The following is a 19,634-nucleotide window of genomic DNA, read 5'->3' as shown; positions in this document are numbered from 1 at the left end:
GTCTGTTCATCTGTAAGTTTTGGTTCATTTAATAGAACAAAAGACCTTAACGCTTCTTTATTGTAATTTGTTTCCCTGAGATAGTCAGCATTTAACGTTTGTAAGATCTGAGGGGAAGGAAGGCCGTAAATGTTCAAAGGCTGACCGCCAATCGATAGAACGTATTCTTCGAGGTCTTGAAGACATCTGTCTTCCACATGGGCGATCATTTCATGAGCAGTACCGTCGTTACAGGGGGAAAGTTGTCGTAAGAAATCTTCTGCTAGGCTCTCCTTATATTTGTTCCACAGATCCAACGGATCAGAGAGACTGCAAAAGACTAACAATATGCCAAAAAGCCGGCGAAGTTTTGCTGGGCTTTGTGAAACTACCGCCTCCTTCAGTGTCTCTTCCCATTGAGAGTCATCCAGGAGTAATCCATGGGCTTTGCATGCACTCCGATATGTAGGGTGAAGTATGCCATTGACGGTGCGAAGGTCAGTGAAGGATGTTGGTCCCCTGACAGTGAACAGAAGCATGCGTAAATAGAAGCACTCGGAATTATTAGGATGGACTGCATACACTCGGCTAATTACGTGCTGCTTTCTAACGCCCGAAAATGCTACCACAGGTACTCCTTTCTTTCTTCTTACAAATGTACCTTGCTGTTTGTTATACGTATAGTAAGAGGGAACGTCTTCATACAACAGTGTCTTAGCAAAATCATCTGTCTGACATAAGTTAAAGAATGCCATTAAGGTGGTGTTACGTGGATTTTCTACTATGTCATGAGCCGTTTCTGCAGTAAAGACAATTCTTTGAAAATTTTGTAGATGAACATCTAAATGCATTACTGGAGGATACCTTTCATGGATAGGAAATGAAAGAATTCGCCAAACTGCTTCTGAGCTGGATATGTACCTTCCGCTCTGATACTGGCACACTTCATCATTTTTGTCTTGCAAACCTAAGACTGCCTGATCGCTTCCTTTGTTGATGTACTTACAGATGTATTTGATGGACTTAACACTGCTACAGTATTCAACATTGATGTGTGTTTTGAATACCCTAGACAAAACAGGACAGTATGGCACTATCCATCTATTATCCACTTCCATATCCTGTCCATTTATCATAAGGCGTGCAGTGAAGCCACCCATAGAAGGAATCCTGCGCTTGTAGGATGGGTACCCATCGTTCCCTGTGACAGTTTCATTGACGAATGCTCGTGGGTATCGTTTTGAGCATCGTCCACCTTTCATACATGGTGAGCCTACGTTGAAAGATCCGCATGGTCCATGGACCATGTGACATTTAACTATGTTAAAAAGCTGTGGATCTTTATCAGGATCTGGAAATTCAGCACTAATAACCTTATCAATATCGACGGGTCGTATCTTGTCCTCAAGCCATAATAATATGTGGGCGTGAGGCAAGCCACGCTTTTGCCATTCAACAGAGTACATAAAACAAAGAGTTGGCCCAAATATTTGTTCTCTGGTTAGTAAGTCCATGAGAGATTTTAATTTCATGTGAAATACACGTGTAATAATGTCGTGACGATCATTCGCATACGGCATTACCAATTTCTTCCCATTTTGGATTAGTTGTAGCTGTAATAAAAAGATCTGGACATGAGTATTTTCGCACATAACAGAGTGCATCTTGAGATCGCTCGTGCATATATCGGGGTCCTCCAGTGAAAGTGGACGGTAAAATGACTAACCGTCCCAAATCTGCCATGTTACCCTCGTCCTTCCTCAGGGCGTCTTTAAGGTGAATGTAGCTCTCAGCCCTTAATTCCCTTTGGTGTGTTCTCATATAGACTAACCTTTCAGTCTCTATTTTAGCATACATGTCTACCCAGAACTGATTGGACAGTTGACGGTAACAATGTAAGTAGTTTACCTCGCCTTGTCTTATCATTATACGATAAGAATAAAACTGAAGAGAAGATGTTTTCTTGAGAGGGGTCTTTAGTTCTCCGGTTCGTGGGTCTACGTGGTACAGTAGGAAGTGGTAGCCATCATCTCCACGAGGGAACATCAGGGGATATTGAAGAGCGTCGTATGATCGGTGGGTTTCAGATATTCGTCTCAGGCCCTGGTCTCTTGTCCGAAGCACGATGTCTCGCTTATCACATTCGTGTCCAACCAATATGACAGCTATCTCGTTTGTTGTCGGCTGATTATAACAGCCTCTGTGCTCACCAGCAGGAACTCGGTCGGCGTGGATCACAATATTGTGGGTGTCACCGTCCGGCATTGTCTCTAGAGTTGTCTTCAGTTCCTTGACATATGGGTTCACATCATGTAACATGCCCTGCAAATCATTAACTAAATGGGTTTTTAAATTTGGTATTATTGCTGTTCTTTGATCTACCTGTGCTTTGTGGTCTGCAATGAAATATATTTGAAGATATTTAGAATTTTCATTGTTTGCAGGGAGAAGTAAACCTATTAAGTGGTATACTTGTCCTTGAATTTTGAATGTTGGCATAAAATTTCCTTCCACTACTTTAGTAGCTCCGAAGCTTTTCATTTGGAATGCGCTGTTGTAGGCTCGCACAAATTGAAGAAAATGGCGAGAGTCAGTATGCGTCCCATTTAACAGAGAAATAAGAAGTTCCCGTAGAGGAGTTAGATGATTTAATTTAATTTTTCCGGAAGAGCAGCACATTCCCTCTGGCTCTTGCTTCCATTTGAGAGCCCTACAGAAAGGGCACACTTTACTCAAAGACCCTATATGGGCTCTTGGATGGTAGTCGATAAGAGGGTTATAAGCAAATGCACTTCGCTGCTTTTCATGCCATGGAATCATATTAGGACACCTAGATTCAATTGACGTTGAATGTAATTCTCTAACATTGGCATGTCTCACTCTATCTTCATCTAACCGTCTGAGATATTCATCAGTGGTCTCTGATGAACGTCTTTCTGCTGCACGTTGTCTTTTCTCTTCCTGCTGGACATTTTGCATTTCGTTTAACGATGCGTAGGTACTTCGTCGTTGTGTTAACGCCTGAGAATATTCCTCCGCAGCTAGGTTTTCGCGTGTGAGGGAATGGTGCTCTCTGTCATGCTCCATTCGAGCCATCCGCTGATCCTCTGATTCTGTTTCTCTTAAACGCATCTGTCTAAATCTTTGCGATCTGAGTATTGCCTCGCGGTCTGAAGCAGTCTCAGAAGCCCTAGATGTGGACTGGCGTGCTCTCTGTGAGCGAAGCCTGGCCTCGCGCTCAGAAGCAGTCTCCGAATCACGGTCAGTGCTCTTCCTCAGTCTGTCTGCATTGAGTCTGGCTTCGCGGTCTGAAGCAGTCTCAGACGCCCTAGATGTGGATTGGCGTGTTCTCTGTGAGCTAAGCCTGGCCTCGCGCTCAGAAGCACTCTCCGAATCACGGTGAGTGCTCTTCCTCAGTCTGTCTGCACTGAGTCTGGCCTCGCGGTCTGAAGCACTCTCAGACGCCCTAGATGTGGACTGGCGTGTTCTCTGTGAGCTAAGCCTGGCCTCGCGCTCAGAAGCAGTCTCCGAATCACGGTGAGTGATCTTCCTCAGTCTGTCTGCATTGAGTCTGGCCTCGCGCTCAGAAGCACTCTCCGAATCACGGTGAGTGCTCTTCCTCAGTCTGTCTGCACTGAGTCTGGCCTCGCGGTCTGAAGCAGTCTCAGACGCCCTAGATGTGGACTGGCGTGCTCTCTGTGAGCTAAGCCTGGCCTCGCGCTCAGAAGCACTCTCCGAATCACGGTGAGTGCTCTTCCTCAGTCTGTCTGCATTGAGTCTGGCCTCGCGGTCTGAAGCAGTCTCGGAAGCCCTCAATATCTTAACTTTTTTAGCTTTTGATATGGACCGTCCAATGTTAATTCGCTTCCTAGCAGGCATGGTCAAAGGAACAGTCACAAAAGTGTCGAAACCCAATCAGTAACTCTGTAATGGGCAGCAAAGTGCATGTGGTGGTGATTATTTTCTGTTGGTGACGGTGGTGTTGGTGATTATTGTTTTAACAGGACGTACAACGGGGCAACTATCCTCTATTAACACTAATCAGAAGAAAACTGAAAGAGATCCGATACTTCGAAGAATGAAGTTATCGGCAAAATAAAGGGAAGGGCCGCAATGAGCTCGAAAATATCAAAAACAGAAACCCCTCCCAGAGCAGAAACTGGGAAGGCAGGAAGTACTAAGGGGTAATAGTCAACAAAATAGAGGTAGTTGTGATTATTGTTTCGAGAGGTAGTACAAATGCGCAACAATCTTCTGTTAACACTAATCAGAACGAAATATGAAGAGATGCGATACTTCGAAGAATGAAGATATCGGAAAAGGAAGATAAAGTCCACAAAGGGGTTAAAAATCGCAATCAGCAACAGAATTGAAATGGCCGTATTGGTGATTGTTTCAAAAGGAAGGACAACTCCTCAACAATCCTGCCTTATCACTAATCAGAACGAAATTGAAAGAGATCCGATACTTCGAAGAATGAAGATATCGGCAAAAGAAAGGGAAAGGCCGCAAAATGCTTCCAAATAACAACCACAAACCCCGCCCAGAAAAGAATTTCAGATGCAGTGGTTCCCAATGAAATTAGAGTATCCGAAAATTTCTAAAGTGGAAATAAATTAACGTACCGTCGCAACACTTCTGAAACAGGAAACAATATTTCAGATATTTTTAAACGCAATAATTGACATGAACACTCACATAGATATGTTAACAATCTCAGTTAGAAAGTAACAATGTAATACAGAGAAGAACTAAGCGCCACCAGTGTGAATACCATTAAGCAGTCAAGTTCCTTTTGCTCAGAGCAATATTGATTTCGGTTACGCTTATCGACATGGATGATATAGACTGCTGAAGCTGACCGAAGTAGCTGTTGCCTGTGACTCACGGGTGGCCCAGATTGGTTGCGCAGTAGTGTCGTAGGACAGGTATCCTAATTAGGATAAAACCTTCAATACTGGTATTTTGAAGGTTTATGATGAGCCGAAATTATTATGTTATTATATTTATGTTTCGTGTCCATGGACGTATAACGTACGGACGTACGGCACACAGATTTCCAATATGGCGTCAAGGAACAGCACCATTAGATCTCTGATGTAAAACATGTATAAATTCTATGTAGATTGCTTTAGAGAGCGATTGTTTTCTTTTTTGTATTCCGAGAGAGGCACTGAATGTTTTCTTCTATCTGAGAGGATAAGTTCGTAGCGATAATAAAGTTGCTTTTAGAATACGTAAAAGTGTTCTCGTGTGATATTTTTATTGCGTAAAATAGAAAATCGCATATAGAGAACGACAGTAGATGTTGGTTTTCCCCACAGGAGCACCGTGACTGTGTAGCACACAACCGCACGTGTATCTTATTTCTTTGTTTATAGCTGTCTCTCTTATAAAGGAAAGATTTCCATGTAACATCTGTACGTAATTTCTTTCCTTATATTGCTGTTGGTGTATATAGTGACCTACTGTATTTTGCGTAGCGTGTGCATCGTAGTTCGTTTCTGTGAACCGCCTGTTGCGTGGTGAAGGTGGGAGGGGGGGGGGGGGGGAGGAATACATCCGGGTTATTCCCTGCCTGTCGTAACAGGTGACTGAAATCGCCCCAGGGGTCCTTAACTTGGCAGGGTGGGCTCGCGACCACGGACCCTTTTAGGTGCACTTACTTATGCCACGCTCCTCACTTTAGCTATATTATCCGAACTTCCGTGGTCTATTCTTGTTCTTTGCAGACTCCGACGGCATAAGAACATTCGAGGCCTCATTTCCACGCCCTTCGCGGATAACTTAATTTCGGAAGAGTCGGATTCCTCCATTTTTGTCACTGATTACTGTTAATATAGGATGGTTGCCCCGTTGTAGTTCCTCTTGAAACAAAAATCAGCACCATCACCACTCTCTTCTCTCATCCGACTTGCGTTCTTATGTTTGAGAGATCTCGGGAGTTGGCCCAATTTTAAGATCGTATGCCGTTCCTGAGGCCAACCGAATGTGGAGGATTGTATTGAACAATTACGCCTTTCTGCTGGGATTCAATCAATCAATCAATCGATCAATCAATCAATCAATCAATCAATCAATCAATCAATCAATCAATCAATCAACATACATACGGAGTAATTAAGGAAGAAAATAATAGTTAAGAAATCTGACATTAATGGAAAATAGATTATAATAACTGAGGAGAGCCGGATGACGACAAATATGTAAATACCAAGTGAATGTATTGCTCTTACTTATGCCCCTCAATAAATTATGCTGGTGTGAGTTATGGATATAAGAAAGCCGTAACAGAGGAGCAAATTAGGCGCAGGGATTCTTAGGTAAACATATAAGATGACTAATGGTGTTATTACTGAAGCTGTTCGAGAACGGTTATAGGCCTAACCTCCAACGATATTCCGCCATTATTCCGCAGAATGGCCGATTGACACCTCTCTTGTTATTCTACCGCCCCCAACCACAGGGGGACGCTGTCGGTCTGTCGGTCACTCAATGCAGAGCATGGTACCAGCAGAAAATTGTAAATTTCTCCGTCATGTGAAGAGTAAGGTAAATTATGAACATAACGAAAGTTGTTTATAATGAAGAGTCGTTTCACGTACGGTAAACGAAGTTTACAGAAAATCAATAGTATAAGAGAAAAAGGAGGAAAACCATTCTGGTTTTCCTATAAACCCCCCATCTATTGTAATATTTTAAAATGATATGCACATAGAAACCTTCCCCGGGATGAGCATACTCTAAATATGAAGTTTGGTTGAGATCTATTTAGCCGTTTCGACGTGATGGCTTTCGTATAAACACCCCGTGTATTGAAAGATTTTAAAATGATATGCATATCGAAACCTTCCCCGGGATAAGTATACTGTAAATATGAAGTTTGGTTGAACAGACAAACAGACAAACAGACAAACAGACAAACAAACAAACAGACACGAAACGTAAAAACCACCGATTCGGTCTTGAGTTGACCTAAAACGGATAAATATCTGAAAAATTGGCAAAACAAAAGAAATTACAGACAGCGGACCCCCTACAATTTTATTTATATAGATAATTTCGCTGCTGTAGAATCCTGGAGCTGACGTTGCCATGGTACGGTATTCTACATTGTATTCGAATATCGAAGTAAATAGTGTACATGCAGTAAATAAGATAGTTTTAAAATTGCATGTCTCTTAGCGTTATCCGAGAAAGAGCATGGGGAGGTCCCCGTACGTTTCCAATGTAAAGTGTTTGTTACGGATTTGTGATATAACGGCAGGCTCACTTGCCTACTGGCATTCACAATCAGGTTGGGAAGTTTACATTATAATTGCAGGCCCCATTGCCTACTATGCGGTCAGAATCGATTTGGGGAGTTTTCGTTAAAATGGCAGCCCCCCTTTCCTACCTCCAGACAGATTACAGTTTTTATTATAATGGCAGGCAATTACCCTACTATCACTCGAAATTGAGTTGTGCAGTTATCATTATAATGACAGGCCCCTTTTCCTACTGCCAGCCAGCGTACTGCCAGTCACAACAAGTTGGTGAGTTTCCATCAAAATAGCAGGCCACTATGCCTAATGCCAGTCACATTTTAGATGAGTACATTTCTTTATAATGGCGGGCACCCTTGCCTACTGCCAAACACAATCGGGTAGGGGAGTTTTAAACAAAACTGCATGCTCACTTACCTTCTGCAAGTCAAATCGAGAAGGGAACTATTCATTACAATTGTAGGCCTTCCTTACTAATGACAGTTACACAGGAGTTGGAGAAGGAACCCTTTCCTACTGCCAGTCAAAGTCGGTGTGGGGAGTACTGATTACAATAGCAGACCGACCCTTTCTCGATCGCTAAATCGACATCAGTGAATATATATAGATCGACATACGAAAGTATATGCGTGTTTACAATATTGAAGACCTTCATTTACAGATTAACTGCTACTAAACGTACGTCATATCGACAAAGGATTATACCATAAGACACGCCGGATTTAGTGGCCTAAATGGCTGGTCCAATGATATGTCATCTATTCTTGGGTCAGATTTAGAAACGTGGAACAGGGTAAAGGTTTTGTAAGATCATCTCACATTACATTACTTTTCGGATAATAATGTGACAGCTACATACGTAGCATTTGGCTCACATATGGCTACTGAGTGGGCCAATTTTCGTGAAGAGTTTGATGATTCTGTATTTCATATAAGTAATTGAAAGTATGAATAATGCATGTGAAAATTCCAAATTGACTTAACATCGATTAATAGCGAAAAATCAAACGTAAAAGGGATACAGATACGGCATAAAGTCATAAGACCAAGGTTGTAGATCATTCCAAATTGAACGGAGATTGTGCAATCCGTTACGTGATAGGAATTTCCGAAGGTCTGCACCATCATTAAAATTACCTGCATATTTCGATATTCTTCGGGGATAAAAAATGAAAAATTTAATGATATAGGATTTTTCATTCGTTACAGGCTAAAACGTATAATTTTGTCAAATTTCAATTATCTTCTTATTCTTCTGGCAGATTATGCCACAATGTGGATTTTGGGCGAGGCGGGTAAAAATTAGGACTTTCAGGAAATCAAAAATTATGGAGATTGTTATTATTACCCCTTAAACGGAAAGCTGTACGAAAATTTCGCCAAAATAGTCAGTGTAGAGGTACACAGTCGTTACGATTTGATTTATATAGATAAGGAATCTGCTCCATGTAAAACACCTTTTGGGCTATGTCCGCTGGACTTAACCTGCAAAAGTGACCATTCATGATATCTCCCTTATTAATCCTCCTGACGAAAAAATGCACATGAAAAAAAAGGTTTAGAGGTGGAATTCCATCAGGTTTGGTCGATTTCCAGTCAGGTTGGTCTTGTTCTGTATATATTGTGGAAGAGTAAAATCACCATTTCGGTTCCTTATAAACCGCCAGTCCATTCCGGAACATGAAATGTTATTTACGTTTAAAACCTACCTTTGGACAGGTGGATGCTAAATATAAATTTTGTTTCGAATGTCTTCAGTAGTTTTCAAGTTGTAAGGAATACGCTTTACACGCACCCGCTCGTGAGTTAAGTCCGATGGGACTTGTACAGAAAAACGGTCCTTTAATGATATCTCCCTTATTGATCCTCGTATCGAAATGATGCACATGAGAAAAAAAGGTTTAGACATTAATTTCTACCAAGGTAGGTAGACTTCCATAAACTTTTGTTGTGTATATTTTTTGGAAGTGCAAAATCACTGTTTCGGTTTCGTATAAACCCCCAGTTAGTTCAGGGATTTAGAAACAATATTTGCCCTGAAACCTATCAAGGACAGGTGTATTCTAAATACGAATCTTGGTGGAAATGCATCCAGTAGTTTCTAGCATTCACGTACATACGGCGTAATTAAGGAAGAAAATAATACAGTTAAGAATGTTGAAACTAATAGAAAATGGATTATAACTGAGGACAGCCGGATAACGACAAATAAATAAATGCCGTGAGTTATGGATATAATAAAGCGCTAACAGAGGAGAAATTTAGGTTCAGTGATTCTTAGGTAAACAAATATGAAGATGACTAATGGTGTTATTACTTAATCTATTCGAGGGCGGTTATAACCTCCAACGATATTCCGCCAATATCCCGCAGATGAGCCGATTGATGCCTCTCTTGCCATCTACCCAAGGAACAACCACGAATTTAAAAGCATGATGAGGAAAATGGCAATACGTTACTTCCCTACTGGCATGCAGTCAGAGACGTTGCCATGGTAACCTGTAGGTTCGTTGTCGGTCTGTCGGTCACTAAATGCAGAGCATGATACCAGCAGAAAATTGTAAATTTCTCCGTCATGTGAAGAGTAAGGTAAATTATGAACATAACGAAAGTTGTTTATAATGAAGAGACGTTTCACGTACGGTAAACGAAGTTTACAGAAAATCAATAGTATAAGAGAAAATAGAGGAAAACCACTGTGGTTTTCCTATAAACACCCCGTCTATTCAAAGATTTTAAAATTATATGCATATCGGAACCTTTCCTGGGATGAGTATACTCTAAATATGAAGTTTGGCTGAGATCTATCCAGCCGTTTCGACGTGATGGTGGGAAAACCACTCTGGTTTTCCTATAAACCCCCCGTCTATTCAAGGATTTTAAAATGATATGCATATCTAAACCTTCCCCGGGATTAGTATACTCTAAATACAATGTTTGGTTGAGATCCATCCAGCCGTTTCGACGTGATGGTGGAAAAACCATTCTGATTTTCCTATAAACCCCCCATATATTCAAATATTTTAAAATGATATGCATATGGAAAACTTCCCCGCGATGAGTATCCTCTAAATATGAAGTTTGGTTGAGATCTATCCAGCCGTTTCGACGTGATGGTGGAAAAACCATTCTGGTTTTCCTATAAACCCCCTGTCTATTCAAGGATTTTAAAATGATATGCATATCAAAACCTTCTCCGGGATGAGTATACCCTAAATATGAAGTTTGGTTGAGATCTATCCAGCCGTTTCGACGTGATGGTGGAACAGACAAACAGACAGACAAACAGAAACAATTTTATTTATATAGATTTTTACACTCGTTCTTCACCCCCTTTCCATCCCCGCCCAAAGGAGTCCTATGAGTGCCTTACACAACAGTATATTTTTTTCCCAGATATTAAGTCTTATTTGTACCTATTTTGGTTGACAGCTATGCCCAAACGTACATGCATAATCTCACTGCTCTAGAATCCTGGAGCTGACGTTGCCATGGTTACGGCAGTTCATTTCTTTATCCGATTCCTAGAGCAGGGGTAGTGTGGTGCCAATATCTCCGTAACGGTTGGTTTTAGGGCCTTAAAACATGGTTTTCGGGCCCGTAGGGCCTACCGAGTTTTGTTCTTTGCGTCAAGAGGATTAAATTGAGCTTTGTCTCGTCCTTATACGACAAATTCGATATTTTGCCTATAATAGTATAAGAGAAAATGGAGGAAAACCGTTTTTCCTATAAAACCCCCGTCTTTTCAAAGATTTTAAAATGATATGCATATCGAAACCTTCCCCGGGGTCAGTATACTCTAAATATGAAGTTTGGTTGAGATCTATCCAGCCGTTTCGACGTGATGGTGGAACAGACAAACAGACAGACAAACAGACAAACAGAAACAATTTTATTTATATAGATACTTGCATTATTCACATATTTACACACAGTAATTCGTCCAATCGACAACATTTAGACTTACATTCACTCCCGTTCATGTACACACATAGATGTACCACATCTTTATTTTACATGTAACTTATTTACTGTAAACTGAGTTAGAGGCAAGGCTTTTATTTTAGGCGGTAGCCTGTTCCTGGAACGGGAGGAGCGGCTGTAGTAACCGGATTAGTAGGAGACAGTACGGGAAATGTGGGCACAAGATTAACGCCACTGCGAATAGAGCAAAAGGATAGGAAAAGGCGGCGCAAACAGTCAAGGTTAATGGTGCCGGCGAGGGATTTTAGAAGGAACATCAAGTCGGTTCTTTTGACAACCTATCGAAAATTGCACAAGAATAATATTATTGGGAAGTTCTGGGGATGGCTTACCCTGTTTCGGAATATTGCTCTCCAGTTTGGATGGATAGTACACAAGAATTGTTGACATATCGCTCAACCATACCATGCGTCTTATAAGTGGCAAAATCAGACCTACGCCTACTTTCTAGCTACCCATACTTAGCCAATTACCACCTCCTTCTGTGTTGTTGTGTATGTTTGGTATTCATCCCGAAGTCTGGTTTGATCCTCCACAGCTCTGTCAAAAGCTGTCATAAATGGCCGAGGCGTCACTGAAGAGCGCAATAAGGAAATGAGGAGCGAGGTAGTTTCCCGTTTCTTTCCTGGCTGGGCTATAATTTGCTAACATAAATAGTCTCCCAAACCATCCGACCCTTTCAGCGATATTTTCACATCATTCATTACAGGGGCTGGAAATGCGGCGGGAAAGAGTACTTGTACGGGAGTACAAAAATAATACAGATAAATCCTCACCTCCCCGGTCACGCGGACATCCCAAACATCAGCAAAGGAACGATACACTCCTTCAATAATTGTGAAGTAATGTGTACACAACACGCATAGTCATGTCTGACATGTAGAATGGCAGCCCATAGAAATTCCTGGCTCTTGACAGCAATGTGCTCACTGACCTGACTTCGTAACTCATTGGATACTTTCCATTCTGGTCCCTTAAATTTTAAATACCTAAATTGCATATTTTAAATAAATTAAAATTAGTGTGTGAATATTTGTAGTCCCTTGTTTCATATCTTTTGAAAACAGCTTTTTATTTTCTGCTTGCTTCAAACAAAGGCTGCTAAAGAAAAAGCATACTAAACAATTGGAAGAGTCACAAACGAATGAAATTAAGCTCCGGCAATCTACTTGTACCTTGCGAACAATTAAATTACAAGAAAAGTTCCATGAAATTATAAGCAACATCAAATATTTTGTCATGCAGAATATAAATGAATGATGGCCAGAGATTCCTTCAGAGGAGTGAAAGCAATACCAACCATAAAGGCGATACCTAAGGAGAACTTCTTACAGATCGAGCGAATGGTTGCGCGGCTGGGATCACATAGCTGTCAGCTGGCACTACAGCATCCCTGAATATGGTTTTCGTGGTTTCCCATTTTCACACAAGGCCAATGCTGTTGCTGAACCTTAGTTAAGATCGCTTTCTTTCCACTCATAGCCCTAATCCATCGTCCTAATCAGACCTATCACTGTCGAAGAGACATAAATCAAATTTTAAAGAAAAGCTCTCTAAGAAACATTATCCGAGATGGTGGGGTGTTGTTTCTCCCACTCCCGCCATCAAACCTATCATTTGAATGGCAAGCGAGATTATATATTTCCAGATAGCATGAAATGGTGTCCACCTCTTTAGTGTAGAGGTTATCATGATTAGCTTCCAGCCCTGCAGCCCCGGGTTCGATTCCCTGCTCTGCCACGAAATTTGAGAAGTGGTCCGAGGGTGGAAAAAGGGTACACTCAGCCTTGGGAGTTCAAGTGAGTAGAGGGGGTTTCGATTCCCACTACAACCATCCATCTGTGGTTTAACGTAGTTATCCACTTCTCCTCCAGACAAATGCCCAACTTAAGGCCACGACCAATTCCTTCCCTCTTCCTTGTCTATCCCTTCCAATCTTCTCACCCTCCACAAGGCCTCTGTTCAGCATAGCAGTTGAAGCTTTCTGAGATAGGTACTGGTCTTCCTCCCCCATTTCATCCCCCGATCCAAAGTCTTACGCTCCAAAACACTGCCCTTGAGGCAGTAGATGTGAGTAGGCTGAATCCGAGGGAAAAACCAACACTGGAGGATAAACAGATTAAGAAAGGAGAAGGTATGAAATGATGGACCCATAGATTCTGCATTTTTCTCCATGAATCTCTTCTGGTCTACGATTATGGTAATCAGTACTCATAATGATGTCGATAAAGCAGACGGATATTTTACCCTGAGGAATAGCTAGCATGTGAATTCTCCGACGTGATCCGTCGAGAGACAACCCATGAATCTCCTCATCAACTGCATACTTAATGTCTTTGAGTGCAATGGCAATTATCTTCGTTCACTATGATGGTTATTTCTGAGATTACCTCCGTTTGTACCCAAGATGTGGCCAGTAATTTCATTCTCACCACCCAATCTCGCGTCGGTAGTACCTCTCAAGAAATTATTTCCTCCGAAATTCTTGCTTGAGTTTCAAAACTAGATCTGGCCTTTCTGTTACAGCCGGATTCTATATATATATTGAGTTATTTCTGTGAGTAGGTCTCGAAACGATTTTGTAAAAGGGTTTCTGGAAGCAATGAGAATGTTACAGCTATTAATATTCTAGAATAAAGCTCCCACCTGATTCTTAAAAATCCTGTTCTTATCCGAAAAATCTCTTGCAAGTAACTTCTAATGAGGACATCTGCATCTGAGAAGAAAGTTGCTGGTATTTTATCTAAAGGAATAGTCAGAAATGTGTAAACCGAGGTGGTGAAATTAACGTAGAGAGAATATTCAATTTAAGATGTGGTTTCTCGAGAGGAATTTTTGCCAAACTATCCATATTTACCTTCAGAATGTTCATAGTTTAGATTTTTAATGTTTTCATGTTTAATATTACTCATTTGATATCTTAGAAGTATCTACTTGGAGTATTATATCATCTGTACCTGAAAATATATCCTGTATGTGACAAATAATTAATTGAATTTTCATTCACTGTACATTAAAAATTTCACCTTTGATACTGAACCATTCTGTTCATGGTCGTAGAACGATAATACGTTGATAAATATGATATGCAGAGGAGACCACAAAGAATGGACATTAGATGGTACTTTATTGTGCAATAGTAACCTATCATTGCGCGCTTTTCAAGAGAGCTTAGCGTCAGACGCAAGATGAAGTTCCCAGCATGATTAAAATTTATTAACCCAAGCGAACCACTTAGCTTATGTCGTGGTACACGAACAACTGCGTGAGAAACCGCGGGGACGCTTAACTTGGAGGGAAACAAACTTATTCGATATCTTTGCCCACAAGATGAATAAAGAGATTTGGATATGATAGTTGGAATGAGCATATTTTTCTGCAGATTTTGATATACCACATGACAGTAGCTGTAATCTCCACGAATAAATGGATAATTATCATAAGTACCGTGAGAGAATTTTCATCTCCGCGCGCAAGCTTTCAAGGACCCACACACGATGATCCCGCGAGCGTGGGTCATGCGCATTCATATGTACAACCTGGGAGAACGCTAGCTTCATTCTCTGTGTGTATCGCTGACGGGGAAGTGTCTGTCTCACGGCAACTCTACGAGGAGAAGATACCTTTGTCTCCACGCAGCGCAGTTACAGATTGCATTGTCCTAGTAACATGTAAAAAATAACTATCTGAGATATAGATACAAACTTTGTACAGCAAAGTGATGGAATATATTTTCTATGGAAACATTTATTTGCTAGAAATTACTCCACGCAATATTAAACCGAATCATCTGATGCTAACATCTTCTCAATTAGCGTTACAAACTAGTGTAGGCTCAGAAAGACAGTGTTAATTCAATTCTTTCAATTTAATTTTGATCAATTGTGAGTTCCATTTCTGCTGAGAATTATGTGGCTGTTTCATAAAGACAAAATTATAGTGAAGATAATTGAGGGATTTAGACCGAAGGCAAGAAGGAACCCTAGGCATCAGAATAAGAGTATAATATGGTTTTTCCTTGCAGTTTCTCTAACATCACGTGTGTACCTGATACTGCCAAGTCATCACGCGAAGGCAGTAGTTTCGAGTGGAACAGCGGAACATCCTTCACGGCAGCGAGGCACGGACGAGGACCGCCAGCAGCGTGTTTTCCATCCTGTCGACGCAGCGTCCACAACGAGGAGGCGGCGATCTACCAACCAGAACAAGTCCAGCTGAACGACGAAGAAAATCAGCATGTCACCAGTCACGAACCCCTGATTGCTGTCGTCCGTCCACAATGTTAGCATGATGTGCTAAAATAATCAGGTCCTCAGGGGAACTGCTCAGATAATATCACAGATGGAAGTCAGACCAATCTTTGTTTCCTCAGAATGCAGCAGAGAGGCTAATGGCAGGATCTTAATAATGTAACCAAGGCCTTCCGCCAATAATGTAAATAAGAAAAGTGTCCACGGGCACATGTACACAAGTTATGCCCCAGGACTCACTCGTGTAAGATAGTTAATGTTTGCATGCTATGGTTTCAGATTTTATTTTCGGTGATGTGATAACTTGTTGTACATAATGTCTTACATCCATAGAAATAAGGGTCGTATAATTTCATCTACCGAAGATTTACCCAGTCTTAGATTTTTTATAAGCAGGACAAGATGTTTAGGTACTAGCTAGATGCATGAAGCTGCGTAGATATTAGTGTTTTATTGTGACAATATAAGATCATCTTTATTTCTTTAATACACTCGGAATCGGATATGAAATTGAGCTGGTCATAAATTTACGCAGAAATATGTACGAAATGAGAAATATGTTTGATAAGCCCAGAATCAAAGGATAAAGCCCGTAATAGCCTGATGAATGCGGGTGTAAGCTGCGATATGATAGTTATGTGTGCAGGTAACATGCACAAGTGATGATCTGAATAAATGCTCCAGTTGAATTTGAGTTATGAGCAGGTTAGAGTGCAGAGTTTCGCACCGTATTAATAGACATGTGGTAATTACATGTGAATTATATGAATAAGAGGGCACAGTAATTTGTAGTAATTAATGGGCTAGAATTGGAAGTTTGTTCACCAGGGTATGTTTACCAGCAGTCAGTCGGTTGCAATTTATGGCTGTTTCATCATGGCCGCTCAGTTCGTGCAAGGACCCGAGTCGTGTTTAAAAAAAGCAGAACGTTCTGACGTCACTGCAAGGGAAGTCTACAAGTTTGCAGGAACAATAATGTCTCTGTCAAGAAAAGAAGGGAGCGCTGACCTAATTCTAACTGCTGTTTGGAAGATAAAATTTATACACGACTGCGTGTTTCATTAGTATGTGTATGTCCTGATTCCTGATTTATCTGCACAGTGTAAATAAAGTATTTCTTATCGTATCATAAGTAGGGTTGTTACAGGACTTACTGTAGTCTGGAGTTCGATTCCCAGACGGTAGATTTGTATTGCATGTTTAGTTTTAAGTGCGTGTTCTAACCCAAAGTCCTGTGGCATAGATTCACTAAGGAAAAGTTTTTTATATTGTTTGTAGGTACGATTTAGCTATTCAGAATCTCATGGTTTGATTTTATTTCTTTAGAGGTAACATTGCTCTGGATGCTGCAGCCTCATATGTGAACGATGCTAGGGGTCCCCTACATAATGCCACAAACATCGAACGAAGACTCATTTATTAAATTCATTGATTATGAAAGCATTACCAATTGTGTAAATTTGACACATTAATTTTAAACCAGATATTTGACTCTCATTTGTAATAAACTATGTTATTAAGCCAAGTCGCAGCTCACGTATCTTTTTCTTATTTCGGCTTCAGTTAGTTTATACCCTGAACGTGTTATTCCTTCTCATTTCCTTGTTACGCTGACCCATCTTCACCCATTTTACCCTGTTGCTTATTGAGCTAAACCGAGCTTAAGAAGAGGATATACGAGTCAGGTAAGCTATGTGCCATAGGGCACTTACCATTTGAGTGTATTGTCCACTATAATATACTTGGTCGGAACTCAGCATTTGCTTGATAGCGACCAGGGCATTATTGGGCACAATACCTCCTTTCTGTTTTCTCGGATAACTTCTTGCTAACATTTGGAAGGTTTTCAATGACGTAGCCGTATCCTTCTTAATGTGAGAAAGGAAAACATGAATAACTATCTTCAGAGCTCCCGAATGGAAGCTCACAACTACATGACGAGCACCACACAGCCCCGCCTCGCTCGGCGTGTTATTTACCTGTAACGAATAGGCCCTATGTGCCAACTATCCAAATACGTCATTACAAGGTATACGGGTAGATGTAGGCCAGAATATCTTGACAGTGATTCCCTTAACACTCAGACTTCTCTTTCATATTTGTGGCTCTCTAGATACAGTCTTAGGAGCCTCCGTGACACAGGCAGCAGCGCGCCGTTCCCTCACCGCTGGATTCCATTGTTTAAATCCCTGTGACTCCATGTGAGATTTGTGCTGGACAAAATGGAGGCGGGGCGGGTTTTCCATTCATATACTCCGGGTTTCCCTGTCATCTTTCATTCCAGAAACACTCTCCCATATCATTTCATCTGTCAATCATTATTCATTTCCGCAGAGGAGTGTGACAGACTTCGGCAGCTGGCACAATTACTATCCTAACCGCTGGATGGGGGCTTCACTCATTCCGTTCCTGACCCTATCAAATCATTGGAAAACAGGCTGTAGATACTTTTAGATACAGTCTTACCTGATTTATGTGAGCAATTAAAGAGCAATAGTGCCCGATTAAATAAAAACAAAACTTAGTTTATCCGAACGAATAGATTTCAGCCATCATATTTCAACTATCCTTGGCTGATTTACAAAGCTATTCATCTATTTTCTACCTGACATCAGTAGAAACTTACTTACATTTTACGTACACAGTCAGGACCAATATTCATTTTTCTTCAATGTTTCGCTTTTTACTGTCAATTGACTTACCTGTGCTCTTTGTCGGTACAACGAATTCCTTCCGTGAGGTAAATGTTTTAGTAGGTCCTGCTTTTGAAGGAAGTCGTTAGAGAAATATTTCTAATGTATGCACTTACGTTAATTTGTTGGCACATCTGTTGTGTGATACTTGTGACTTCTGTTGAGCGTGCTTCAATAGCGCAGGATCAGCTGAGATTTTGGAAACATTAGGCTAAAATATCTTTAGCCTCCCTGAAAGTGGGCGGGATTGTAAGAAGAAAGAGATGAAATCATTAACACCATCGGGGAATCAAACTCGAAATTACCGCTCTTAAGATGTATTCCGCTATGATAAACAACTCACTAGAAAGGCAGGCTCTTCCCTTTTTTATCTTGACAAAAATGTCTTTGTGGCGATCTTCTGACGAAGGACTGGATTACAACCACTTGAAGAAAACCTATCTTCTGAAGCCAGTTATGAGTTTCAAGAATTTGTATATTTTCTAATATTGGTCAATAGAGGACACTCTGGATATCACCATGTGGTTTCATAGTTTACACTGAGTTTACTTAACTCACAAAATGAAATTCCGTTCTCCGTTTCCTTCCACCTCTACTCGCTCATAAGGAGAATAGCGGATAGATAAAGGAAAACGAAAGAGACAATTCTAAATATGAATATCCAGTGGTAAAAATCTAGGAACATAGGACAAACAGAGAATGTTCTGCTGCTGATTTTTTTCACACTGACGTGTTACTGTGTTTATCCCATTACGCGTTCCCATTCATGCCTTCAAATGTCACTTCTTTACTCCTTTCGTACTGATCTGTTTGGGCTTTTTCCCATATTGTTATTTTCCATTACTACTTGAGCAACCGGACAGTATAGACGTGTGGTAAGGCGAGTGCAGTAGAACATGATTGGTATTGAGCAATATCGTGCGGCGATAGGCGGCTGACAGAGCAGGCAGAAGAAGACGAAGGGAAATGAGGCGAATGAGAGAGAACTGGAGAGAATTGGCGAAGCTCTTCTGGCAGCGATGGTGATAACTATGCTGTTAATCATAGGGGGAGTGGAGATGAATCCAGGCCCTAACATGACCTGGGAAGACTGGGATAGAATCAGAGGGCTGATAGGAGATGCCGTAAAAACACATACTGGAGATGCACTGGTAAAGGAATTGAGCAAGGAACAAGCCAAGGGTTTTGAAGATATGAAGATATGGTTCAAGGAGCAGTGGGGAGCTACGGAAGAAAGAAGAGAATGAGAGAGCAATGGAAGTGCTAAAAGAGCAGGTGAAAAATCTGGAGAAGGAAGTGGCGTCCCTGAAGAATGAGCTCGGACTTGTTAATCAAGAAAAGACGAAGAAATGTATATATATAGACTACAGGAAGAGCGGAATGAAGATAAAGTGGAGCTTATATATGAAGTGGTGGACCTCGTCCAAACCAAACTGAAAATTAACTTCAGTGAAGTAGATATA

Source organism: Anabrus simplex, chromosome 1 (assembly GCF_040414725.1).
Source record: "Anabrus simplex isolate iqAnaSimp1 chromosome 1, ASM4041472v1, whole genome shotgun sequence".
In the NCBI taxonomy this organism is placed as follows: domain Eukaryota; kingdom Metazoa; phylum Arthropoda; class Insecta; order Orthoptera; family Tettigoniidae; genus Anabrus; species Anabrus simplex.
This window is presented reverse-complemented; position numbering follows the sequence as displayed.